The following is a 26,254-nucleotide window of genomic DNA, read 5'->3' on the forward strand; positions in this document are numbered from 1 at the left end:
CTCTGCTGGCACTTTTCTGAAGAACAACATGGGGCCTTTTCCCCAGTGTCTTTTTTAATTTGATTCCTCAGTCAATGTCATTAAAGCAAGTTGTGTCATTGCTATCGGGTCGCTACTTGTGGGATCTTGCCGTGCACAATTTGGCCACCATGTTTCATACCTCGTGGCCGCAATTGCACATCAAAAAGTACTTCATTGGCTGGAAACAGGCCTTGAAATGTTGTGGGGGTAATGAAGGGTGCTATTTAAATGCAAACTTTTTTTTTTGTTTTTGTTGGTTGTAGTGCAATCAAAAAGAAGACCATTAAATTTCCATGCAAACATAAAAGTTAATTCACAAAGCATTCTTGAGGCACTGCACACGAAGAATCAAGATCATAGAACATTAGAACATTGAACATTACAGCGTAGTACAGGCCCTTCAGTCTTCAATGGTTCCACAGGGCTGCACAACAACCTGAAGCCGACCTAACCCACGCTATTCCATTGTCATCCATATGTTTATCCAGTGACCAATTAAATGTTGGTGAGTCTACTACAGTTCCACACCCTTACTACTCTCTGAGTAAAGAAACTATCTCTGACATCTGTCCTCTATCTAACACCCCTCAATTTAAAGTAATGTCCCCTCGTGCTAACCATCACCATCTGAGGAAAAAGGCTCTCATTGTCCACCCTATCTAATCCTCTGATTATTTTGTATGCCCATATTAAGCCACCTCTTAACCTTCTCTTTAAAGAAAACAGCCTCAAGTCCCCCAGCCTTTCCTCATAAGACCTTCCCTCCAAACCAGGCAACATCCTAATAAATCTTCTCTGAATCTTTCCAATGCTTCCACATCTTTCTTATAATGCAGTGAGCAGAACTGTACGCAATACTCCAAGTGCGGCCACACCAGAGTTTTGTACAGCTGCAACATGACCTCATGGTTCCAAAACGCAATCGCTTTACCAATAAGAGCTAACACAGTGTATGCGTTCTTGACAACCCTATCAACCTGGGTGGCAACTTTCAGGGATCTGTGCACATGGACACCGAGATCTTTCTGCTCACCGTGGGCGGCACGGTGGTACAGTGGTTAGCACTGCTGCCTCGCAGCGTCAGAGACCCGGGTTCAATTCCCGCCTCAGGCGACTGACTGTGTGGAGTTTGCACGTTCTCCCCGTGTCTGCGTGGGTTTCCTCCGGGTGCTCCGGTTTCCTCCCACAAGTCCAAAAATGTGCAGGTCAGGTGAATTGGCCATACTAAATTGCCCGTAGTGTTAGGTAAGGGGTAAATGTAGGGGTATGGGTGGGTTGCGCTTCGGCGGGGCGGTGTGGACTTGTTGGGCCTGTTTCCACACTGTAAGTAATCTAATCTAATCTAATCTAATCTAATCTAATCTACATTACCAAGAATCTTACCATGAGCCCAAATGACATCCTCAGATGAGAGGGTAGATGAGGGTTGTTAACTGAGACTAGGGCACATGTACAGAATGCAAATTCCATTTTAAAGCCAACCCTGTTTTTATATTTGCATCAACGGCAGGTTAATTGGCCATGCTAAATTGCTCGTAGTGTTAGGTAAGGGGTAAATGTGTGGGTTGCGCTTCGGCGGGGCAGTGTGGACTTGTTGGGCTGAAGGGCCTGTTTCCACACTGTAAGTAATCTAATTTAATCTAAAAACGTTGATATTGAAAACCTTTCACGTTGTAATTACAACCTCCCATCTGTGACGGCGCCAGAGTTCCTAATCTCATGGAGAGTTGTAATCCAGGTAACTGGTTTCCATGGGCAATTCTGATTAATTTGTAGTAGTGCCTATAAGGTGTTCGCAAGCAGCAAATAAAATTTAGGATTTTAGACCTATTAATACCTCTTTGATCATTTTCTGAAACAAAGTGGGATTGGAACAAAACATGCAAATTCAACTATGATTAATTTCTTATTCAATATGGGTAACTAGGCAACGGAAAACCGCAAACGTGACCAACTCTTTAAAGGATCAAACATGGGCTTGATGACCTCGCCTCTGCACCTAGCTTTTTTTGGCAGTTACACATTGCCATATCTTAGGGCATTTTTGATCAAAGTTTGAAACCAAGTTTGCACTGATTGGAAGAGGGAGTCAAACGTAGTGTGGTGCAGGAAAAGCACAGGCGGTCAGGCAGCATCCGAGGAGCAGGAGAATCAACATTTTGGGCAAAAGCTCTTCACAGGAATGAGGCTGGGAGCCTCAGAGGTGGAGAGATAAATGGGCTGATAGGAAGAGGGTCTCAGGACCTTTGGGTTTGGTCGGGGATCACTGAAGTAACCTAGGACACTAACTGGAAGTGTGTGTGTGATTTGTATTAGGTTTACTCTACATTGACCTTGGATAGACAATGTTTTCCATTCAAACCGTGTTAATGAAAGTCGCCCGTTGGTGTAACAAGGATGGGCGGAGTGATAGTGTGAAGCAGCTTCTATTTTCCTTCAAGGGCATAATGTAATTTGCCAAGCGTGAGCCCATTGTTACGATCAGGTGAGGAGGGGCCAGCTGGCTTCCCCCTTTCCCTCTCATTATGACCGGGTCTTTAGTTTGCATGTAGATTTCTTTGCCAGTTTTCTGTTTAATACGTTCATGGGCTGCAGGTATTGCTGGCTAGGCCAGCATTTATTGCCTGTCCCTTGTTGCCCGCAGGGATGTTATGAGCAAACCACTTTACTGTGAGTCTGGAGTCTTATAGTCCACAAGGGAATGATGTGAAACTTGCATTAGATGCTTGTCAGAATGAGTAAACCACATTGCTGTGGGTCTGGAGTCTTATAGAGCTCAAGGGAATGATGTGAAACTTGCATTAGGTGCTTGTCAGACCTCAGGTGCAGTACTGTATACCATTCTCAGAAGGATGTGAACACGTCAGAGGGTGTGCAGGAATGGTTTGCAAGAATAGTTTCAGGGATGGAGAAATTCTTCAGTGATGAGAATAGGTTGAAGAGGTTGGCAGAGAGAAGAAGGCTGAGAGGAAATCAAAATCAAAACAGCCACCATGCTGCTTTTGTAAACAATTACGAAAATAAGTTCATTTGAAAAAGACTGAGGAGATGCCTGGACTTATGCTTCGTTTTTAAAAAAAGGTTACTGGAAGGACACTTTGGACCTTTCTTAAAATGTATTGGAAGAAACAATTAAGTTCTAAACAGCCAGATCCTTATAGACTTTGCAACTGCTTGGATTTGTTTCCAGAGAAGTCACACATCTGGGTTCATGGCTGTCAGGAGTTCCTTGGATGTTTTCAGAAAGATTTATCTCTCCATTTCTATCTCTCCACACTTGATGCTTCCTGCCTCTATTCCTGATGAAGGGCTTTTGCCCGAAACATCGATTTTCCTTCTCCTCGGATGTTGCCTGACTTGCTGTGCTTTTCCAGCACCATTCTGATCTAAACCCCTTCAGAAAGATCAGTTGAGGTGTGGCCTGCTCAGGGAAAAGCCACATGACTCAAACTTTTCCTTCTTTTGGGAAAACCCGTTTGAAAATTCAGTGTGAGAGCTGAAGAGAACTGATGTGGCAATTCTGAGAAGCTTCTGGAAGACTTCCTCTTGGTAACTCCTGAATAAATTGCTTCTGTAAAGATCCCAATGACTACTGCATGTGTCTAGTGAAACTCATCTACATAGAAGAGAACAGAAGATCGAAAATCATCTGAAACAATGCATATCTTACCTTTTTACTTCAAGAAATAACAATGATTCGCTTAGAGTCATAGAGTCCTATAGCACAGAGACAGGCCCTTTGGCCCAAACTGATCCAACTGATACATTCTCCGTGGGTTTCCTCTGGGTGCTCCGGTTTCCTCCCACAGTCCAAAGATGTGCTGGTTAGGTGAATTGGTCATGTTAAATTGCCCACAGTGTTAGGTGCATTAGTAGGGATTAGGCAAATGGGTCTGGGTGGGTTACTCTCTGGAGGGTCAGTGTGGACCTGTTGGGCTGAAGGGCCTGTTTCCACATGGTAGGGAATCTAATCTAAAACAAAATCCATCAACACTAACCTCATTGCTCTGCACTGCACCCATATCCTTATAAACCTTTCATATCCATGTCTTTTAAATGTTGTTAATGTACCTGCCGAATAACTTCCACTGGCAGCTCACTCCACGTACATGTCACCCTCTGTGTAAAAATGTTGCCCCTCAGGTTCCCTTTTATTCTTTCCCCTCTAACCTTAAACTGATGCCCTCTCGTCCTCAATTCCCCAACCCTGGGAAAAGGACTGAGTACATTCACCCTATCCATGCCTCTCATGATCTTAAACCTCTCCCTATAACTCACACTGTTGAGTCCTGGCAATATCCTTTAAACTCCTTCTGCACTCTTTCCAGTTTAATAACATCCTTCTTATAGCAAGGTGACAAAACTGCACACAGTACTCCAAGTGCGGCTTCACCAATGTCCTGTACAACTGCACATAACTTCCCAACTTCTCTCCTCAAAGCCCTGACTGATGAAGGTCAGTGTGCCAAAAGCCTTCTTCACTGCCCTGTCTACCTGTGAGGCCACTTTTAGAGAATTATGCACCTGAACCCCAAGGTCCCTCTGTTCCACTACACTCCTTAAAGCCCTATTATTCACCATGAAACTCCTACCTCGATTTGACTTTCCAAAATCCAAGACCTCACACTTATCTATATTAAACTCCATTTGCCATTTCACAGCCCACTTCCCCAGCTGATCAAGGTCCTGCTGCAGTTTCTGATAACCTTCCTCACTGTCCACGATACCACCCATTTTAGTGCCATCTGCATACTTACTAATCATGCCTTGTATATTCTCTTCCAAGTCATTTATACAGATAACAAACAGAAATGGGCTCAGCACATGCCTCCAGTCCAACAAGAATCCTTCCACTAATACCCTCTGCTTCCTACCATCAAGCCAAATGTATATCCAATTTGTCAGATCCCCCTGGATTCCATGCGATCCAACCTTCCAGAACAGTCGACCATGTGGAACCTTATCAAAGGCCTTACTGAAAACCATATAGACTACGTCTACCACTCTGCCCCCGTTAACCTTCCTGGTAACTTCATCAAAGAACTGTAACAAATTTGTGAGGCATGATCTCCCACGCACAAAACCATGTTGACTACTCCTAATCAAACCCTGTCTTTCCAAGTGCACGTATATCTTATCGCTCAGAATCTTCTCAAGTAACGTACCTACCACAGATATAAAGCTTACTGATCTATGACTCCCAGGTTTTTCTTTGTAGCCCTTCTTGAATATGAGCACAATATTAACTCCCTCCAGCCTTGTGGGACCTCACCCGTGGCTAACGATGATGCAAGAATATCTGCCAGGGCCCCCACAATTTCTTCTCTAGCCTCTCGCAGGGTTCTTGGATATATCTGGTCAGGACCAGGAGATTTATCCACCTTTATGCATTCTCATACATTCAACACCTCCTCTACTGTGTTATGGATTGTCCCCAAGATATCATCATTAACTTCCCCAAGGTCCCAAGTCTTCATGTCTTTCTCTATGGTAAACACAGAGGAGAAATATTCATTGAGGACCTCACCCATCTCCTGCGGTTCTACACATACATGTCCACTTTGGTCCTTGAGGGATCCTATACTCTCTCTAGTTTTTTTTCCTTTAATATACTTAAAGGACCTCTTTGGATTGACCCTAATCTTCTCAGCCAAGGCTATCGTGTGCCCCCTTTTCACCTCCTGATTTCCTTCTTCAGTATTCTTTGCCTACCTCCAGGGATTCCCTTGATCACAGCTGTCTATTACCTGAGCCAAGCCTTCTCCTCTTTTCTGGCCAAAGCCTCGATATCTCTTGTCATACAGGGTTCCCAACTCCTGCCTTTCACCCTCACAGGAACATATTGACTTTGAACTCTAGCTATCTCAATTTTAAAGGCCTCCCATTTTCCAGAGTGCCCTTTGCCTGCTAACAAACTACTCCAATCAACCCCTGTAAACAACTGTCTAACCCCATTAAAATTTGTCTTGCCCCAAGTTAGAACTTCAAACTGTGGACCAGTTTTGTCCCTCTCCATAAGTATTTCAAAATTAATAGAGCTATGGTCACTGATCCCAAAGTGCTCCCTCACTCTCACCTCAGTCACCTGTCTTGCCCTATTTCCCTACAGTAGGTCAGACTTTGCCCCTTCCTAATTAGGGCCCTCTGTGTACTGCTTAAGGAAACTTTCCTGAATGCACTTAATAAATTCCACCCCATCTAGGCCATTAATGTTATGCTTTTCTGTGTGTTATTTAAAATTGCTAATATTTGTAATTTGACATGTCGCACAAGGTGTTAATCAGCTTTATTAAGTTTTATTAAGCCTTGTTATTATAAAAAAAAGGTGTTATTATAGAAACCCATTGACAGTTTTTTTTGTGTTCTGAAACCAAAATGCATAAAGTATATAATTGTCTATATGGGTGACTGGGTAAAATATTCAATTATCTATTATGACCAGTGGAACTGGTGACAGATAGTTACACCTCCATTGTAACTAAACAAACACGACAGGACAGTGTTTGTGCCAGTCAGAACATCTCGAGACCAATTCAACAATTGTTTGTCTAAATGTATCCCAAATAACTCTGTGACTTGCTGTTCAATTATGGGCCAGATTGTGTTAGCTGGGAGTTGGATTTGCAATGTCAGAACAACAATGTCTGCTACTAACTGAGGACTTAACTGGAGTTGGACTCCGATTTCAGACATGAAATGACAGTGTTCCGACCTCACACTATTCCCAGTTGCTTCTAACTTGCCAAAAAAAAATGACCTCTTTCCGCTGAATCAAATCATAGAGTCGTACAGCTTGGAAACAGACCCTTCGGCCCAACCGGTCCATGCTGACCCAGATATCCCTAACCCAATCCAGTCCCATTTATAGTCGTACAGCTTGGAAACAGACCCTTGGTCCAATTAGTCCATGCCAACCATGCTCCCAGTAGTACAAGATGCCATAAGAAGCCTAAGGAACAACACGACTGCTGGGATTCCTGCAGAGATCCTAAAGCAGAGAGGCCCACAGCTCCATGAACACAGACAAACTTTGCTCTTGATGACTTGTCTCAAAGCAGAACTCCCTTCGGATCCCAGGGATGCTCTGTTTGTGACCATATTCAAAAAGGGTGACAACACTGACAGTGAGAATTACAGAGGCATCTCCCCTCTATCAAACACTGGCATGTGACCTTGCCATACACTTCTGCCATTATTTGAGGAAATACTCCCTGAATTGTAGTGAGGCTTCTGCCTATCCAGAGGATCAACAGACATGATCTTCACATGTCAATTACAAGAAAAGTGTCAGGAACAGAAACAACTGCTTTACACAACTTTCATCGGCCTACTTAAGGCCTTTGACACATTTAACCTCCAGGTAAGTTCATCAGGATGCTGAGCCTGCTGTGTGATGACATGTTTGCGACAGTGCTTAGTAACTGTGGATTGGAGTCTGAACTTTTCATTGCAGAGATAGGGGTCAAGCAAGGCTGCATCATCGCATCCACCCTGTTCACCATCTTCATTGCTGCCATCCTCCATCTCACTGGCCAAAACCTGTGCAAGGGGAAATCAGATCAGTTACTATATGCACAGCTGGCTGTTTAACCTTAATAGGTTCAAGGCCAAGGTCAAGGTCTCCACCACCTCCATCTTGGAGTCTCAATATGCTGATGATAATATTGTCATAGCACACTCTACAGTGCATTTTGATGGCTATGCTAAGGCATAGAAGTTCCTAGGCCTTACCTTTGACATTAAAGAAAAGACCCCAGCACACCAGCAACCACCAGCCAACAGTCCTTCCACCCCTCCTAGAACTGGGGTCAATAACTATCCCCCTGAAAATGGGGATCACTTCCCATACCTCGACAGCCTTCTCTCCTCCAAGGCCAATGTCGATGTAGAAATACAACACCATCTCAACTGAGCCAGTAGAGCCTACACCTGACTCAGAAGAAGTTTGAAGACCATGAGCTACAGACCCAGACAAAGCCATTGTCCTTCCCACGTTACTATTTGGAACTGAAACATGGACTACCTACAGTGGGCACCTTTCAAGCACCAGAGCACCACCACCGGAGATCCCTACGAAAAATCCTGAGGGTCGCCTGTCAGGATGCATCACAGCTTGGTATGGCAACTGCTTTGCCCCGACAGTCCATCATGCAAACCAGTCTTCCTTCCTCTGACTCCATCTACCACTGCCACAGGAAAACAGCCAACATAATCAAAGACCCCGCCCACCCCAGTTATACGCTCTTCCACCCTCTTCCAATGGGACAATACAAAAGACAGTTTCTTCCTCAATGGACCTCTCATATATTAGAGCTGATGTTTCTCTGCACCTTCTCTGTAGGTGTAAGACTACATTCTGCATTCTGTTCTGTTACCCTGATATATTTATGTAAGGTATGATTTGTCTGGTTAGCACACAACACAGTACTTTTCACTGTTCTTGGCATTTCTCTGCAGCTCTGTCCAGTAGACTGCGTATGAACTGGGCGCTTATCTAATCGATGCACAGATTTAGTACACAGATGATTTTGGTTACTATTGCAGACTTCTACAGCTAGTTATCTTAAATAGGTAATCATAGGGCTCACATTGTCAACCCTCACAATGATGTTGCAGAAAGAGTGAGTCATAGTGCAGTGTAGAGTTTGGACTCTGGGGAGCTGGCCTGTGAGGAGTTGGTCTGCATTTTGATCTCTCGAGGGGATTTGATCTCCATTCACCTCAAACAAAGAATGTTTGATGTCATGATTAACTGGGAACTTCAAATAATTTGGAACCAAATCCTCGAAATGTCTTTCCATCTTTCTATAGCAGCTGTGGGCTACAATAGCAGGGGATTCTGGGTAATCCAAGATGGAGGATGGGAAAACTTTGTGGCTGTAGGAGCTGCTCCTTTTTTGAAGTATTTTAGGTATTGGAAGTGATTTCCTTGAATTCCAGGAGCAGCTATTACTGTTTTATATGCTGTTGCATTGTTTTGGTACTTTGGGAGAGAAAAGATCAAAACAACGGCACTTTAAAAAGGAGGAAGACAGATAAAGACAGCAACTGCATGGTCAGAGAAAGAAAGCTACACTGCTGTCTGGCACAGCAGTGAATCTGCACAGATATGGCCTTTGCAGTTTGAATTCAAGTATCTCTGGACATTGGAGTGTGAAAAGGAAAAATGATCCAAATAGCAAAATTTACAGCTGACCTTGGAGTAAACTGTGTGGGAGAGCTCACAGCACGGGGGCAGATAAGGGCATAGTTTTTAAAGTTTTAACCTTGCTGTAAATCTACAATAATGAGTAAAGTGGGTTCTTTCGTGATTACATGTTTTGTTGAGGTCTGTCCCTTGATTAAATTTTGAAAATATAAACCATAAGTACTAAGTTAGCCTGAAGTAGTGTGTTTTAGAGCAGTAAGACTGTGCTATTTTCTGGCTCTGTAGATTGTGAATGTGCAAAAATGGGCTTCAGTATAGGGATGTGCTCTTCCTGTTAGATATGGGAATCTAGGGAGAGTTTCCATGTTGCTGATGATTATTCTGCAGGAAGTGTGTTTGATTGCAAATCCTATCAGATCGCATGGATTGGTTGCAGGGACAGTTAGAGGCAATGAGGAATTTACAGGAACTGGGGGTGTGATGGATGGCAGTTATAGGAAGGGAGAAAAGCCGCAGATACAGTCAGGTAGAGGGGTTAACTCCAGGAAAGGTAGGAGAGGTAGGCAGGTCGTGCAGGAGTCTTTTGTTGTTATCCCCATTTCAAACAAGTATGCTGTTTTGGAAAATGTAGGGGGTGATGGTCCCTCAGGGGAATGTAGCATGAACAGCCAAGTTTTTGGTATCAAGACTGGCTCTAATGTAATGAGGGGTACGTCAAGTTCCAAGCAATCAATTGTGATAGGGGACTGTCTAGTCTAAGGTACAGACAAACATTACTTCAACCAGCAGCAAAAAATCAGAATGGTGTGTTGTTCCCCTGGTGCCAGGATCAAGGATGTCTCAGAGAGGGTGCAGAATGTTCTCAAGGGGAGAGGGAAGTCATTGTACACATTGGAACTAACGACATAGGAAGGGAAAAGAATGAGATTCTGAAGGGAGAATATAGAAAGTTAAGCAGGAATTTAAAAAGGAGTTCCTTACGGGCAGTAATATCTGGATTACTCCCAGTGCTACGAGCTGGGGAAGGTAGGAATAGAAGGGTAGAGCAGATGAATGCATGGCTGAGGAGCTGGTGGGATGGGGAACCCAAGAAAATAGTGAGGAAAGAGATCAATCTGAGACTGGTACTGTTGGGAAAAGGAGCGAGTCAAACAGTCAGGGCAGGCAGGAACAAAGCAGAGAACAAGGTAGGACTGATAAATTAAACTGCATTTATTTCAGTGCAAGGGGCCTAACAGGGAAGGCAGATGAACTCAGGGCATGGTTAGAAACATGGGACTGGGATATCACAGCAATTACAGAAACATGGCTCAGGGATGAACAGGACTGGCAGCTTAATGTTCCAGGTTATAAATGCTTTAGGAGAGATAAAGAGGGGGGCAAGAGAGGAGGGGGAGTGGTGGTTTTGATAAGGAACTGGATTATGGCTGTACTTCGGGAGGATATTCCTGGGAGGACATCCAGGAACGTTATTTGGGTACAACTGAGAAATAAGGAAGGGATGGTCACCTTATTGGCATTGTGCTATAGACATCCCAATACTCAGCAGGAAATTGAAAAACAAATTTGTAAAGCGATCTCAGTTATCTGTAAGAATAATAGGGTGGTTATGGTAGGGGAGTTTAACATTCCAAATATAGACTGGGACTGCCATAGTGTTAAAGGTTTAGATGGAGAGGAATTTTTTAAGTGCGTACAAGACAATTTTCTGATTCAGTATGTGGATGTACCTACTAGAGAAGGTGCAAAACTTGACCTACTCTTGGGAAATAAGGTAGGGTAGGTGACTGAGGTGTCAGTGGGGGAGCACTTTGGGGCCAGCGACCATAATTCTGTTAGTTTTAAAATAGTGATGAAAAAGGCCAATTTTGACGATATTAAGTAAGAACGTTCAAAAGTTGATTTGGGGGCAGATGTTCGCAGGTAAAGGGACGGCTGGAAAATGGAAAGCCTTCAGAAATAAGATAACGAGAGTCCAGAGAAAGTGTATTCCTGTTAGGGTGAAAGGGAGGCTGGTAGGTATAGGGAATGCTGGATGACTAGAGAAATTGAGGAGAAAGTGAGGTCTGCAGATGCTGGAGATCAGAGCTGGAAATGTGTTGCTGGAAAGGCGCAGCAGGTCAGGCAGCATCCAGGGAACAGGAGAATCGACGTTTCGGGCATTCCTGAAGAAGGGCTTATGCCCGAAACGTCGATTCTCCTGTTCCCTGGATGCTGCCTGACCTGCTGCGCCTTTCCAGCAACACATTTCCAGTAGAGAAATTGAGGGCCTGGTTAAGAAAAAGAAGGAAGCATATGTCAGGTATAGGCAGGAGAGAGTGAGTGAATCCTTAGAAGAGTATAAAGGCAGTAGGAGTATACTTAAGAGAGAAATCAGGAGGACGAAAAGGGGACATGAGATAGCTTTGGCAAATAGAGTTAAGGAGAATTCAAAGGTATTTTATAAATACCTTAAGAATAAAAGGGTAACTAGGGAGAGAATAGGGCCCCTCAAAGATCAGCAAGGCGGCCTATGTGTGGAGCCGCAGGAGTTGGAGGAGATACTAAACGAGTATTTTGCATCAGTATTTTCTCTGGAGAAGGACATGGAAGATATAGAATGTAGGGAAATAGATGGTGACATCTTGAAAAATGCCCATATTACAGAGGAAGAAGTGCTGGATGTCTTGAAATGCAAAAAAGTGGATAAATCCCCAGGACCTGATCAGGTGTACCTTAGAACTCTGTACGAAGCTAGGGAAGTGATTGCTGGGTCCCTTGCTGAGATATTTGTATCATCGACAGTCACAGGTGAGGTGCCAGAAGACTGGAGGTTGGCTAACATGGTGCCACTGCTAAAGAAAGGTGGCCAAGGAAAAGCCTGGGAACTATAGACCAGTGAGCCTGACGTCAGTGGTGGGAAAGTTGTTGGAGAGAATCCTGAGGGACAGGACTTACATGTATTTGGAAAAGCAAGGACTGATTATGGATAGTCCACATGGCTTTGTGCGTGGGAAATCATGTCTCACAAACTTGATTGAGCTTTTTTGAAGAAGTAATGAAGAGGATTGATGAGGGCAGAGCTGTGGACATGATCTATATGGACTTCAGGAAGATGTTCAACAAGGGTTCCTCATGGTAGACTGGTTAGCAAGGTTAAATCTCACAGAATACAGGGAGAACTCTCCATTTTGACACAGAATGGAAGACAGAGGGTGATGGTGGTGGAGGGTTGCTTTTCAGACTGGAGGCCTGTGACCAGTGGAGTGCCACAAGGATCGGTGCTGGGTCCACTGCTTTTCATCATTTATATAAATGATTTGGATGTGAACATAGGAGATATAATTAGTAAGTTTGCAGATGACACCAAAATGGGAGGTGTAGTGGACAGCGAAGAAGGTTACCTCGGACTACAACGGGATCTTGATCAGATGGGCCAATGGGCCAAGGAATGGCAGATGGAGTTTAATTTAGATAAATGTGAGGTGCTGCATTTTGGAAAGGCAAATCTGAGCAGGATGTATACACTTAATGGTAAGGTCCTGGGGAGTGTTGCTGCACGAAGAGACCTTGGAGTGCAGGTTCATAGCTCCTTGAAAGTGGGATCTCAGGTAAATAGGATAGTGAAGAAGGCATTTTGTAAGCTTTACTTTACTTTACTTTTATTTTGTAAGCTTTACTCAGAGCATTGAGTATAGGCTGAGGTCATCTTGTGGCTATACACGACATTGGTGCAACCATTTTTGGAACATTGTGTGCAATTCTGGTCTCCCTGCTACAGGAAGGATGTTGTGAATCTTGAAAGGGTTCAGAAAAGATTTACAAGGATGTTGCCAGGGTTGGAGGGTTTGAGCTATAGGCTGTTTTCCCTAGAGCATTGGAGGCTGAGGGGTGACTTTATAGAGGTTTATAAAATCATGAGGGGCATGGATAGGATAAATAGGTCTTTCTCTTGGGGTGGGAGAGTCCAGAACTAGAGGGCATAGGTTTGGGGTGAGAGGAGAAAAAATTAAAATGGACTGAGGGGCAACTTTTTCATGCAGAGGGTGGTGCATGTTTGGAATGAGCTGCCAGAGGAAGTGATGGAGGCTGGTACAATTACAACATTGTAAATGGCATCTGGATGGGTTTATGAATAGGAAGGGTTTCGGGGGATATGGGCCACGTGCTGGTAAATGGGACTAGATTAAGTTTGTACGTCTGTTTGGCATGGGCAAGTTGGATTGAAGGGTCTGTTTCCGTGCTGTACATCTCTGTGACTCTCTGACTGTATGACACCTGAGGCAAACTTTGATTGTTCATATGTCTCTTCTGACTGAGATTTCTTCGTCAAATGTTGCAATTTTTCTGGGACAGTGGGCAGCCATGATTGTAGTGTTTTTAAATACAAGTTTCAATTGGAGTTGTCGTACAGTACCTCAAGCATGGTCCAATTGGTCTAAGTATGAAAGCTCCATAGGTTCGATTCTTTAAAAAAATAATTTCCAGGCCGCATGTAATGCTAACAAGACTGACATTGATTACCAATAGTGTCCAGGCTGGCGTGGTAGCAAATTCCGACTTTAAGCAACTTATGTGTTCAAAGTTTGTGAGAAGATTTGTAGCTCAGGTGTTTGTTGCTGTGGTTCTGTTCGCCGAGCTGGAAGTTTTTGTTGCAAAAGTTTCGTCCCCTGTCTAGGTGCGGCAGGGACAGGCCACTATAAATGCCGGAGGAAACACCACAGCAGCGCTTCACAGGAGGCTCCCAAGCACTGAGGATGTCACCTCGACAGGGGACGAAACGTTTGCAACAAAAACTTCCAGCTCGGCGAACAGAACCACAGCAACTTATGTGTGAAACTGAGGGTGAGGAAAATAATGTTTCACACACATCTCCAGTGTGTATTTGATGGGCTGAGTGGCCTCCTACAGTAGCATGGTGGTCCTATGGCTTTATAAACTTGTTAAATGTTTTTGAAAAGAAGCGTAACCCGGGGAAGCACTTGGAGTGTGCTGAAATCCTGAATACGTGTTTGTAAAATACAAAGTACTGAAGAAAACATATTATTTGGGCTTGTCTCTGTCTCTCTGTCCACTGCTGATTTTCTCCAGCACTTTCAGTTTTTATTTCAGATTTCCAGCAGCCACTGAACTTTGCTTTCTGTATCAATGGAAATCTTTCATTCTTTCCCCAAAAAAAAAACAAAAGACATGCAACTGTTTCAGAATCTCACTGGTTCTCAGCCCCAGGTGATGAGCTGACGACTAGCTGGAGCTACATCCCAGGGATTTGTCTCTTAAACTCTTTTTCTTAATCCTTTACTTTCGCAAACAGGCAAGGGATAATTTCAAACAAGCAGCTGAATTGCTTTGTAAGGACTGCGTAATACTTTGGTGGTAGTGTCTTAAACTCGGCTGAGAATAGGCATCAGGTTGTGGGGGAAGTTCTGCATGTGGCTTCCGAGCGCCTGAGGCCAGTAGTGGGGCTGAGTCAGATGATCGTACGTTCAGGAGGGTGTGAGTGCTTAATCCAGGCTGACTTCATGAAGGCATTGACCCATCTTTGGAATGGCTGCTTTCTGGGCAAGACCCAGAAAGGGTCTTCATGAAGCCTTTACAGAGCCTCAGTTTAAGAGACGTCAAAAAATGTTCCTGTGGCACTATATTTTGAAGAAGGCCGAGCGCTGTCCCCTGTTAATCTGGGCAGCATTCCTCCTGGCAAAGCAAATGATGTGGCCATGTATCCCATTGATGTTAGTTGGATCTTACCATGTCAAAAATGGCTGCTGCATTCCTGTACATAACAGTAAGTACACACTACCTTTAACTCTGAAGAACTTTGGACTAGCCCAAGGATATTCGAGGCTTAAATAGGCATTTTGTTTGTGTTTGTTCTTGTATGTTTTTCTTAAAGTTGTAAAAGTATGCATTAAACACTAACTGCAAATGTTATTGACCTGATTTTCCGATGGCTACCTAGTAGAGAAAGTTGCAGTTATAGATTGGAGTTGTGCAGCAGAATCCTGTGGAATCCCTGATGTATGGGGAATACACAGGAAAGTGGATGTGAGGCATGTCGGATCGGATGTGATTCTATTGAATAATGGAGCATACTCAAGGGGCCTAATGGCCTCTTCCTGTTTCTATTCCATATGCTGGATCAGTGGTGCTGGAAGAGCACAGCAGTTCAGGCAGCATCCAAGTAGCTTTGAAATTGACGTTTCGGGCAAAAGCCCTTCATCAGGAATAAAGGCAGTGAGCCTGGAGCGTGGAGAGATAAGCTAGAGGAGGGTGGGGGTGGGGAGAAAGTAGCATAGAGTACAATGGGTGAGTGGGGGAGGGGATGAAGGTGATAGGTCAGGGAGGAGAGGGTGGAGTGGATAGGTGGAAAAGGAGCTAGGCAGGTCGGACAAGTCCGGACAAGTCGTGGGGACAGTGCTGAGCTGGAAGTTTGAAACTAGGATGAGGTGGGGGAAGGGGAAATGAGGAAGCTGTTGAAGTCCACATTGATGCCCTGGGGTTAAAGTGTTCCGAGGCGGAAGATGAGGCGTTCTTCCTCCAGGCGTCTGGTGGTGAGGGAGCGGCGGTGAAGGAGGGCCAGGACCTCCATATCCTCGGCAGAGTGGGAGGGGGAATTGAAATGTTGGGCCATGGGGCGGTGTGGTTGATTGGTGCGGGTGTCCCAGAGATGTTCCCTAAAGCGCTCTACTAGGAGGCACCCAGTCTCCCCAATGTAGAGGAGACTGCATCGGGAGCAACGTATACAATAAATGATATTAGTGGATGTGCAAGTAAAACTTTGATGGATGTGGAAGGCTCCTTTAGGGCCTTGGATAGAGGTGAGGGAGGAGGTGTGGGCGCAGGTTTTACAGTTCCTGCGGTGGCAGGGGAAGGTGCCAGGATGGGAGTGTGGGTTGTAGGGGGGCGTGGACCTGACCAGGTAGTCACGGAGGGAACGGTCTTTGCGGAAGGCGGAAAGGGGTGGGGAGGGAAATATATCCCTGGTGGTGGGGTCTGTTTGGAGTTGGCGGAAATGTCGGCAGATGATTTGGTTTATGCGAAGGTTGGTAGGGTGGAAGGTGAGCACCAGGGGCATTCTGTCCTTGTTACGGTTGGAGGGGTGGGGTCTGAGGGCGGAGGTGTGGGATGTAGACGAGATGCGTTGGAGGGCAGGTGGAGGTTTTTACTATTCCATATGGTCTGTGTTATGCTCTGCATATGGACTGCAGCAAGTAGGAAAGGCAGTTTACCATCCCTTCTTCAGGGCAGGTGATGGCCAAGAGGTATTATTGCTGGACTACTTGTCCAGAGAGGTAGGTAATGTTCTAGGTACCCAGGTTCAAATCCTGCCACAGCAGATGGTAGAATTTTAATCAATTAAAAATCTGGGATTAAGAGTCTAATTATGACCATGAATCAATTGCTGATTGTGGGATAAGCCCATCTGGTTCATTAATATCTTTTAGGGAAGGAAATCTGCCATCCTTACCTCGTCTGGCCTACATGTGACTCCAGACCCACAGCAGTGTGGTTGACTCTTAACTACTCTCTGGGCAATTAGGGATGGGCAATGAATGGATGTAGCCAGTGACGCCCTCAACCCGTGAATGAATGAAAGAAAAATAAAGGACGGAGAGTAAATGCTGGCCTGGTTAATGACACCCGCCCCCTGTGGACTAGAAATTCAACTTTAATAATCTTTCCATTTTTGATTTCACGCGCTGGACTGCTGTACCCTGTATTCCTCCAGGATATTATTGGGGATCATTAGCAAATGATCTTTCTCATTTTAGTTAAAATAATAAGCCTTCTCTGGGGAGTGCTGTTTCCCTGGCGAGTGGCTGATGGGAGCCTCTGTGTCTCTGCTGGGACGAGCTGGTGCTGCTGGTTTGATTTGAGTGAAAGCACAGTAGTCTGTGCCCCAACAGTTCCCCGCCCCACCCCAGCACGTCCTTCGCAGCGAACGTGCAGAGATATTCACACACTGACACCCTCAGCAATAACTTTGGTTCACCAATCAACCAAGTCATTGCACTGTTTATATGTCTGTTGGTCACTACAGCTCTGAGCTTGTTAGGATCCGAATGGAGACATTTCTCTGCCAGATTATGACCAATGTCATTGACTCTTCCATTGCTTCATCGTCTTCTTGTTCCGCAATGGCTGAGACATGGTATTATCATGCAGCTCTAAATCCAGAGACGTATGTAATGTTCTGGGCTTAAATCCTGCCTTGGTAGATGGTAGCCATGATGTGGAGGAGCCGGTGTTGGACTGAGGTAGACAAAGTTTTAAAAAAATCCCACAACATCAGATTATGGTCCAACAGGTTTATTTGGAATTACTGCTTAACATGGTAGATGGTGGAATTTGAATTCAATAAAAATCTGGAATTAAAAATCGAATAGACAATTCTCAGTTGTTGCAAAATCCCATCTGGCTCACTAATGTCCTCTATAGAAGGAAATTGCCCTACTTACCTGGTCTGGTCCACATGTGACTCCAGACCCACAGCAATATGGCTGACTCTTAACTGCCTTCTGGGCAATTAGGGATGGGCTATAAATGGTGGCCCAGACAGCGACTCACATCCTGTGAATGAATTAAAGTGATAACAGCCTTTTTACTTTCTCTTGCTTATTATCTGCTACCAGCTACTCAAAGAACAAGTTTATGGCAACCCTGCCACAATCCTTCCTGGGTGCCTGGATGAGATTAAAAGCTGATCAGGCACTCTCCTGGTCAGCATCAGGGCTCTCGGGTCCTGCAGGGTGAATGTCACACCTCTGGCCAATCAGAGGCTGGCAGCTCTTCAGTGCCACTGGGAGCAGTGACCACTGCCGGTACTGCAGGGGGAGGGCCAGAGACTGAGCCTCACACCCAGAAACGTGGGAGGTGGTACCTGTCAGACTGGTGGCAGTGCGGAGTGGGAGAAAGGGCAAGGCCTGCATCTTCCTACAGGAGTGGTCCTTGCTGCTGGCTGTTAGCCACATGATGCCCACCCCCATTCTCCTGGCAACCATTCCACATGATGTAGGCACACAATCTGCCTTGGGGGGGGGCAGCAAGATTGTTCTTGATTCTTTGTGACCTGGACTTACTTGTAGGTAGCTGTGAGGATGGTGAGCTGTCCCCTCATGTTCCTGTCTCATATGTGTGCCAGTCCGCTCCCCAGAGACACTGTGTTCCACCTACCCCATAACAAATGTCCAATGGAACAATACCAGAGGGACCAACTGGCATTAATTGAGTTATCGGGCATGGTAAAGGTATACCCAGGCCAAACAACTTTGCAAGAGCCTCCTGACTAAACATCTGGCGATGTGTGTCAAAACTGGGTGAGTTGTCCTATAGATCACCGATACACCAAGGCTGCTTTGGCATCCCATTCCAAATCTGTGGCCTTCACTGTCTGGGAGGGCAAGGGCAACAGGAACACGGGTACCTTGCCACTCGCGAGTCCTTCCAAGGCACAGAGCTTCCTGATTCTGAATAATATGACCATTCCTTCACTGTAGCTCCCTCTGTAACAGCATGGTCTATATATCAACATTACTCAGAGTGCAGGGGCTCACCCAGGCAGCTTACCGTCACGTTCTCCATGGGCAACAAATGCAGACCAGACCAGCAATGCCCACACCCTGTAAATGAATAAAAAATGGCACAATGTTCTTCTCTCTCAGCAGACATGCTCTTATGACAGGATCTCAAATGCCTAAGACAATCAATCTGTAATGAGGTGACTTTTTAGTTGGCCAAACTCTCAGGCATCAGCAACTCGATATATCAGTATCAATGTACTCCGATGCAGATCAATAGTCTCCCCCGCCTCATCTCCGAGCTTTGATGGTGAACATTCACTGCGGATAAATTACATTCATAGAGCGTTCAGAGTGTTGTTCTTTTATTTTTGCTTGCTTCTCACCAGCTGCCAGCTCTCAAAGAACAATTTCTAGGCCACCGTCTCTTTCTTTCCTTTTTGTTTAGGACCTCCTCAGTCGAAAGTTGCTCTACCTGTCTTTCAGGGTGGATTTAGGTCAACCTGACCTCTCCCTGGCTTCAGAATTTCATTACTCTGACCTCTCTGTACAATCACAGTTTGGGGCACTCTTTCCCATTGCCGACAATACAAATGCTGTTCTTATTTGTTCAGATTTCTTACTAAGGCCTGAAGCTCTCCCATAGCTTTTCCGAACACTTGAGATTAGAAGAAGCTCCAGTTCTGTCTCAATATTGCTTTTTATGGCAATGTGTTTAATGGCTCCTCATTTCAGTGAAAGCCAGGTTCAGCAGAGGTCACACAGCAGTGTTAAGCCACAAGTGTACAGTATGCAAGTAAGTTTCTCCAAACACTGTGTACAAATGGAAGCCAAAGTTGGTTTAGATCAGCCTGCAATCTGCATTGAAGCTTTTATGAGCATTTTCCAACCAGCATGTTCTCACAATAACTGCTTACGCTGCACCTCTCTCTGGATAGAATTTGCACAAAAGTCCAAAGAAATAAAGTGGCAACTTCGTCAACTGTGTGAAATCCTCCAAGTGTTAAAACATAATGTATCTGAACCAAGGGTGGGACATATGTTTTTAAACGATTCAATGATAACTGCCCTGTGGATGAACTCGGGTAGTTCCTGTCAGAGGGAACCATTGTCTCTTGTCATCAGCACCTCTGATCATGACCTGCTCACTTGCTGAAGCTGGTATATTCTTGTCTGTTTGTAAAGAGATTACTGCACTAGTCAGTTAAATCAGATTACCGTAACAAACCAGGCACCAATCAGCAGGTGGATTAAGTGGTCTTAAATCTCTCGAGTGACTTATTTGCATGTGGTGAATGCGAATTAATGGTGACCTACTTTTGTGAGTAATTATTTTGTTTACTAAATACCTAGAAAGATTGGCCCCTCATTTGTTCAGTTCCCAGAAATGCCAACTCTGTGGGTTAGTTTTGTTCTTTGTGATCCTTAGTTCATAGAATGGGAGCCAAAACTCATCAGTAGCATCAAACTGGAGTAGAGCAATATGGGGCTGGGGGTAAGTCTAAGTCTGCGGTTTCCCTGTGTTGGAGGTCAGTTCAGAGAACATTTGCCTCAAATGGACAGGCGAGACCTATATCTGCTGGAGTTTAGAAGAGTTAGAGGTGACTTGATTAAAACTTATAAGGTGGAATCATAGGATCCCTACAATGTGGAAGCAGGCCATTCGACCCAGCGAGTCCACGCTGATCATCTGAAGGATATCCCACGCAGACACACTCCATCCCTGTAACCGTGCATTTCCCATGACTAATTCACCTAGCCTGCACATCCCTGATCACTTCGGGCAATTTAGCACGGCCGATCCACCTAAACTGCACATCTTTAGACTGTGGGAGGAAACCAGGGCACCTGGAGGAAACCCACGTAGACACAGGTAGAACGTGCAAACTCCACACAGACGTCACTTGAGGGTGGAATCGGAACCGGGTCCCTAGCGCTGTGAGGCAGCAGTGCTAACCACTGAGCCACCGTATCATTGAAGGTGCTTGACAGCATAGATGAGGAGAAGATATCTCCTCTTGTGGGAGAATCTAGAACTTCAATGGTACAGTGGCTCAAGGGACTGAATACCTACTGCTGCTTATTGTTTGTATTTTCATATGTTCTGAGCTTGAATTGGGGAGGGGGGCTGTAGCTGACATTGGAGTTGGCAAGTTGAAAAGGATTTGTTTTCAGTTTTCCTGACTCGCATGTCCTCCTGTCCATCGATTGGGTGGCAAGGAAGCTCTCTGGCAACGAATAGGCCGCCACTTCAGGCATCTCTTGTCCCCCAGTGTGGGCTCAAGACCTCAAAAATGTGCCCACTATTGGAGTCCTGACCCCAGGTTACAAGATCTGCCTGTGGCCTCTGGGTTACTCCCAACTACCGCAATTCTACAAGTGAACTGACCTTGTCACCCTAAGGAAAAATGGATTTGCACTTTCTGTTTGTCTTTCTTCTTCATGAATCTGCAGAACTGGTCATGCGACTGCTCGACAGTGGGTTTCTGGGCATTTAAACGACTGCCTTGTGATTTTTTTTCTTCCCTCCTCTCCCTTCATGTCTGGAACTAATTAGCTTTGGATCAGTTCATTAAAAGAGATTTCAGTGTGTTTCCACTTGAGCTGTGCTTAGCTAAAATGGTATTCGGCGTGCGCTGTAATCCCCAGGCCAATCACACAAGAGTACAGAAATGGGTTTACTGTACTTCTAAACCTTAACCTGGGTAGGGCCTCAGTTGGATTTAAATGTGGTGAGGTTTAAAGAACGTGTGTTCCAAGCAGTTGAAACTTCAGCTGGCCTGGAGTTTTCTTCCCTTTTTGTTGTCTGTTCATGCTTTCCAACCTCCCCCCCCGCCCCCGCAACTCATCGCTGACCACCCGTCCACACATCCAGATGTCAGCAGAGTCTGAGCAGCCGAAGTAAATGGAGACAGTGTAAGGTTTTGTGAGCTAGTCGTTTTTGGCAGAGGCATCTGTACGAAGCACAAGTCAGGAGAAATACGAGGAGGGAAATGTCTACTGAAACATCTGGAGCTGTCGGGCTCCACCCTTCAGTCCTCACCAGAACAGAGCAGGGCAAATCAATGAGGTTCTGACTGAATATTTTCAGAAAGGCTCACGCTGTACTTCAGGAACTGAGCATTTGCTGCACCTCTCAACAGAGTACACGATGTTCCTGGTCATCTAAACTAGACGTTAACTTGAAGGTGAGTAGACCGATAATGTCATCATGCTACTGACCTACTCCTCATTTTCTGTCAAAAACTTATAATCCCACCCGTTTAATTGTGAACAAACAATATTTCATTTTTTTAAAAAATGCCTGAGCAACCGTTTGTAACTGCCAGTAGCCTGCTGTGTATGTCTGTAATTACCTGATTTGAAAATATTTTTCAACGTTGGCAGATGTTAGGAGTGACCTTCCTATGTCCTGGTTTGGTCTTCTTTTGAAACGTTTTGTCATAAGTTGTTCCATTTTCAGCAGTAACACCTTGGAGCAGACTGCTGTTGCATTCTAGGGTCATTTTCAGATTTTCTCCGTCACGTAGCCGCTGTTACAGTCTGGTTTGCAGTTCCTCTTGTAAAACTCTTGTGTACAGCTTTTGAAAATTGCATCAAGCCGTTTGTTCCTTTTCAGCAGGTTTGCTGAAACGTGCAGTGAGCTCGACATCAGGTTCAGGTCTGGCTATTTAGCCTGTGAGGATTTCAGTCGATCTCCCTTTGCTATTCTTAACAGCTTTTCATAAACAAATAACCTGGTTTTAGTTAAGTGTGTTCGCAAGGTTAATCCGCAATAGTTATCAATTCTCAACTCTGACTTGGAACATCCACTAGCTGTCTCAGATCTTTCACATTACTCCGATGATCTACTTAATTATTCACCATCATTCATCAGTTACCCACAACTGGATTGGCATCAAGTCTTGCTCCCTGTTTACCTCTATGCTTACTGATCTATAATGGTGGTATCTCACTTTTAAATGTGTGGTTCCTTACACTTTAATTCCTCTATGGTCTCACCTGCCCCTAGCTTGTTCACCTGTGCCAAACTTACCATCCATTAACATGTCTGCAATCCTCCAATTGTGGCCTTTTGCAACATCCCCATATCCTTCCCCCCCACCCCCCTCCCCCCCAACCCACCAGCCTTCATTCTAACTCTACCCTAAAGCCCCCATTCTCTGCTGTTGTTAGGCATCCTAATTACTGCAATTTCCTCCCTAATCAACTCCGTAGTCCCCATCTGATATAAAAACAGAAAGTGTTGGAGGAACTCAGCGGGTCTAAGAACAGAATTAATGTTTGAGTCTGGTATGACTGTTACTTGGAACTTCTTCAGTACTTTCACAGAATCCCTACACTTTAGAAGCAGGCTATTCGACCCATCAAGTCCATACCAACCGTCCTCCCCAATCCCTGTCATTCTGCATTTCCCATGGCCAATCCACCAAACCTGCACATCTTTGGACTGCAGGAGGAAACCAGAGCACCTAAAGGAAAGCAATGCAGACACGGGGTGAACGTGCAAACTCCACACAGACAGTCACCTGAGGCCGGAACCAAACCTGGGTCCCCGCCGCTGTGAGGTAGCAGTGCTAACCACTGAGCTGCGCGCCCCCCTTTCTATTTTGATTTCTATATTTTGCTTCACTCCACCTCTACTTGTTATTGTTGTTATGCTAGTCCTTGAAACCTTGATTTTTGACCAAGCATTCAGTCGCCACTTGTAACACCTCCAATATGGCGGTTGATGACCTTGTCAGTCATTTTGGGACATGTTTACTAAGTGAAAGGCGCTATGTAAATGCACGCTGTTGTCTGTCCCATTTTCTATACATCATTTCTGGAGATAAAGCATATGGCATTCTCCTCTGCCAGTGAAACTATCCTCCTTGGCATTGGAGCAAAAGAAGCAACTTGCCTTTAATAGGGTGGCTGACCACATCCTAGAGATTTAGAACATAGAACAGTACGGCACAGAACAGGACCCTGGCCCACGATGTTGTGCCGAGGATTAATCTTAATGTAAAATAAAATAACTTAACCTACGCACCCCTCAGCTCATGCTATCCATGTGCCAGTCCAGAGTTGCTGAAATGTCCCTAATGACTCTGCTTCCACCACCACTACCACTGGCAACGCATTCCATGAATTCACAACTCGCTGCGTAAAGAACCTTCCTCGGACTTTCCCTCTCTACCTTTCTCCTAATATCTTAAAACAATGACCCCTCGTGCCAGGCAATCCTGACCTGGGGAAATGTCTCTGGCTTAGATCAGAGTAGTGCTGGAAAAGCATAGCAGGTCAGGCAGCATCCGAGGAGCAGGAAAATCGACGTCTTGGGCAAAAGCCCTTCCTAATGGAGGCAGGGAGTCTCCATGGTGGAGAGATAAATGGGGGAGGTGGGGCTGGGGAGAAGGTAGCAAAGAGTACAATAGGGGAATGGGGGTGGGGATGGAGGTGATAGGTCAGGGAGGAGGGTGGGGGAAGATAGCAAAGAGTACAACAGGTGGATGGTGGAGGGGATGAGGTGATAGGTCAGGGAGGAGGGTGGAATGGGTAGGTGGAAAGGGAGGTTGGCAGGTAGGACAGGTCATGAGGACAGTGCAGAGCTGGAAGGTTGGAACTGGGGTGAGGTGGGGGAAGGGGAAATGAAGACACTGGTGAAGTCCACATTGATGCCCTGGGGTTGGAGTGTTCCGAGGGGCGTTCTTCCTCCAGACGTTTGGCGGTGAGGGAGCAGCAGTGGAGGAGGCCCAGGACCTGCATATCCTCAGCAGAGTGGGAGGGGGAGTTGAAATGTTGGGCCACAGGGCGGTGTGGTTGATTGGTGCGGGTGTCGCGGAGATGTTCCCTAAAGCACTCTGCTAGGAGGCGTCCAGTCTCCCCAATGTAGAGGAGACCGCATCGGGAGCAACGGATACAATAAATGATATTGGTGGATGTGCAGGTAAAACTTTGGTGCATGTGGAAGGCTCCTTTAGGGTCTTGGATAGAGGTGAGGGAGGAGGTGTGGGCGCAGGTTTTACAGTTCCTGCGGTGGCAGGGGAAAGTGCCAGGATGGGAGGGTGGGTTGTAGGGGGGCGTGGACCTGACCACGTAGTCATGGAGGGAACGGTCTTTGCGGAAGGCGGAAAGGGGTGGGGAGGGAAATATATTCCTGGTGGTGGGGTCCTTTTGGAGGTGACGGAAATGTCGGCAGATGATATGATTAATGCGAAGGTTGGTAGGGTGGAAGGTAAGCAGCAGGGGCGTTCTGTCCTTGTTACAGTTGGAGGGGTGGGGTCTGAGGGCAGAGGTGCGGGATGTGGACAAGATGCGTTGGAGGGCATCTTTAACCACATGGGAAGGGAAATTGTGATCTCTAAAGAAGGAGGCCATCTGGTGTGTTCTGTGGTGGAACTGGTCCTCCTGGGAGCAGATACCGCGGAGGCGGAGGAATTAGGAATACGGAATGGCATTTTTGCAGGAGGTAGGGTGGGAGGAGGTGTAATCCAGGTAGCTGTGGGAGTCGGTGGGTTTGTAAAAAATGTCAGTGTCAAGTCGGTCATCATTAATGGAGATGGAGAGGTCCAGGAAGGGGAGGGAGGTGTCAGAGATGGTCCAGGTAAATTTAAGGTCAGTGTGGAATGTGTTTGTGAAGTTGATGAATTGCTCAACCTCCTCGCGGGAGCACGAGGTGGTGCCAATGCAGTCATCAGTGTAGCGGAGGAAGAGGTGGGGAGTGGTGCCGGTGTAATTACAGAAGATGGATTGTTCTACGTAGCCAACAAAGAGGCAGGCACAGCTGGGGCCCATATGTGTGCCCATGGCTACCCCTTTGGTCTGGAGGAAGTGGGAGGATTTGAAGGAGAAATTGTTAAGGATGAGGACCAGTTCGGCCAAACGAATGAGTGTCAGTGGAAGGGTACTGTTGGGGACGTTGGGAGAGGAAGAAATAGAGGGCTTTGAGGCCCTGGTCATGGTGGATGGAGGTGTAGAGGGATTAGATGTCTACGATGAAGATGAGGTATTGGGGGCCAGGGAAACGGAACTCTTGGAGGAGGTGGAGGGCGTGGGTGGTGTCTCAAATGTATGTGGGGAGTTCCTGGACTAGGGGGGATAGGACAGTGTCGAGGTAGGTAGAGATGAGTTCAGTTTGGCAGGAGCATGCTGAGACAATGGGTCGGCCAAGGTGGTCAGGCTTGTGGATCTTGGGAAGGAGGTAGAACCGGGCAGGGCAGAGATTTCCTGAGGTGATGAGGTTGTGTATGATCTGGGAGATCACGGTTTGGTGATGGGGATTGGGGTCATGGTCGAGGAGGCAGTAGGAGGAGGTGTCTTCGGGTTAGCGTCTGGCTTCAGCGGTGTAGAGGTCAATGCGCCAAACTACCAGAGCTCCCCGCTTTATCTGCTGGTTTGATGGTGAAGTTGGGATTGGAGCAGCGGGGCATGGAGGGCTGCACATTGTGAGGGTGAGAGGTTGGAGTGGGGGAGGGGGGTAGACAGGTTGAGGCGGTTAATGTCCCGGCGGCAGTTGGAAATGAAGAGGCCGAGGGCAGGTAATAGGCCAGCGCGGGGTGTCCAGGTGGATGCAGTGTGTTGGAGGTGGGCGAAGGGGTCCTCG

The 26,254-nt window shown here is 45.9% G+C and overlaps 1 protein-coding gene across 3 annotated transcripts in view; it reads left to right on the forward strand.

The window, feature by feature from the left end:
* The window catches only part of rassf8b (Ras association domain family member 8b), a 125,657-nt gene that overhangs the window by 30,964 nt on the left and 68,439 nt on the right, over nt 1-26,254 (forward strand). Inside the window, exon 1 of one of the 3 annotated variants that reach the window (XM_043713358.2) lies at nt 21,446-21,854. The exons of the other annotated variants lie outside the window; for them this stretch is intronic. The gene's annotated coding sequence lies outside the window, so the exon portion shown is untranslated. Of the gene's footprint in view, nt 1-21,445; nt 21,855-26,254 lie in introns of those variants that run through there. 3 annotated transcript variants of the gene reach the window in all.

The sequence above is a fragment of the Chiloscyllium plagiosum genome, unplaced genomic scaffold (assembly GCF_037043375.1).
Source record: "Chiloscyllium plagiosum isolate Xiang-an unplaced genomic scaffold, Cpla_swu_hap1 HiC_scaffold_23, whole genome shotgun sequence".
Taxonomy (NCBI): domain Eukaryota; kingdom Metazoa; phylum Chordata; class Chondrichthyes; order Orectolobiformes; family Hemiscylliidae; genus Chiloscyllium; species Chiloscyllium plagiosum.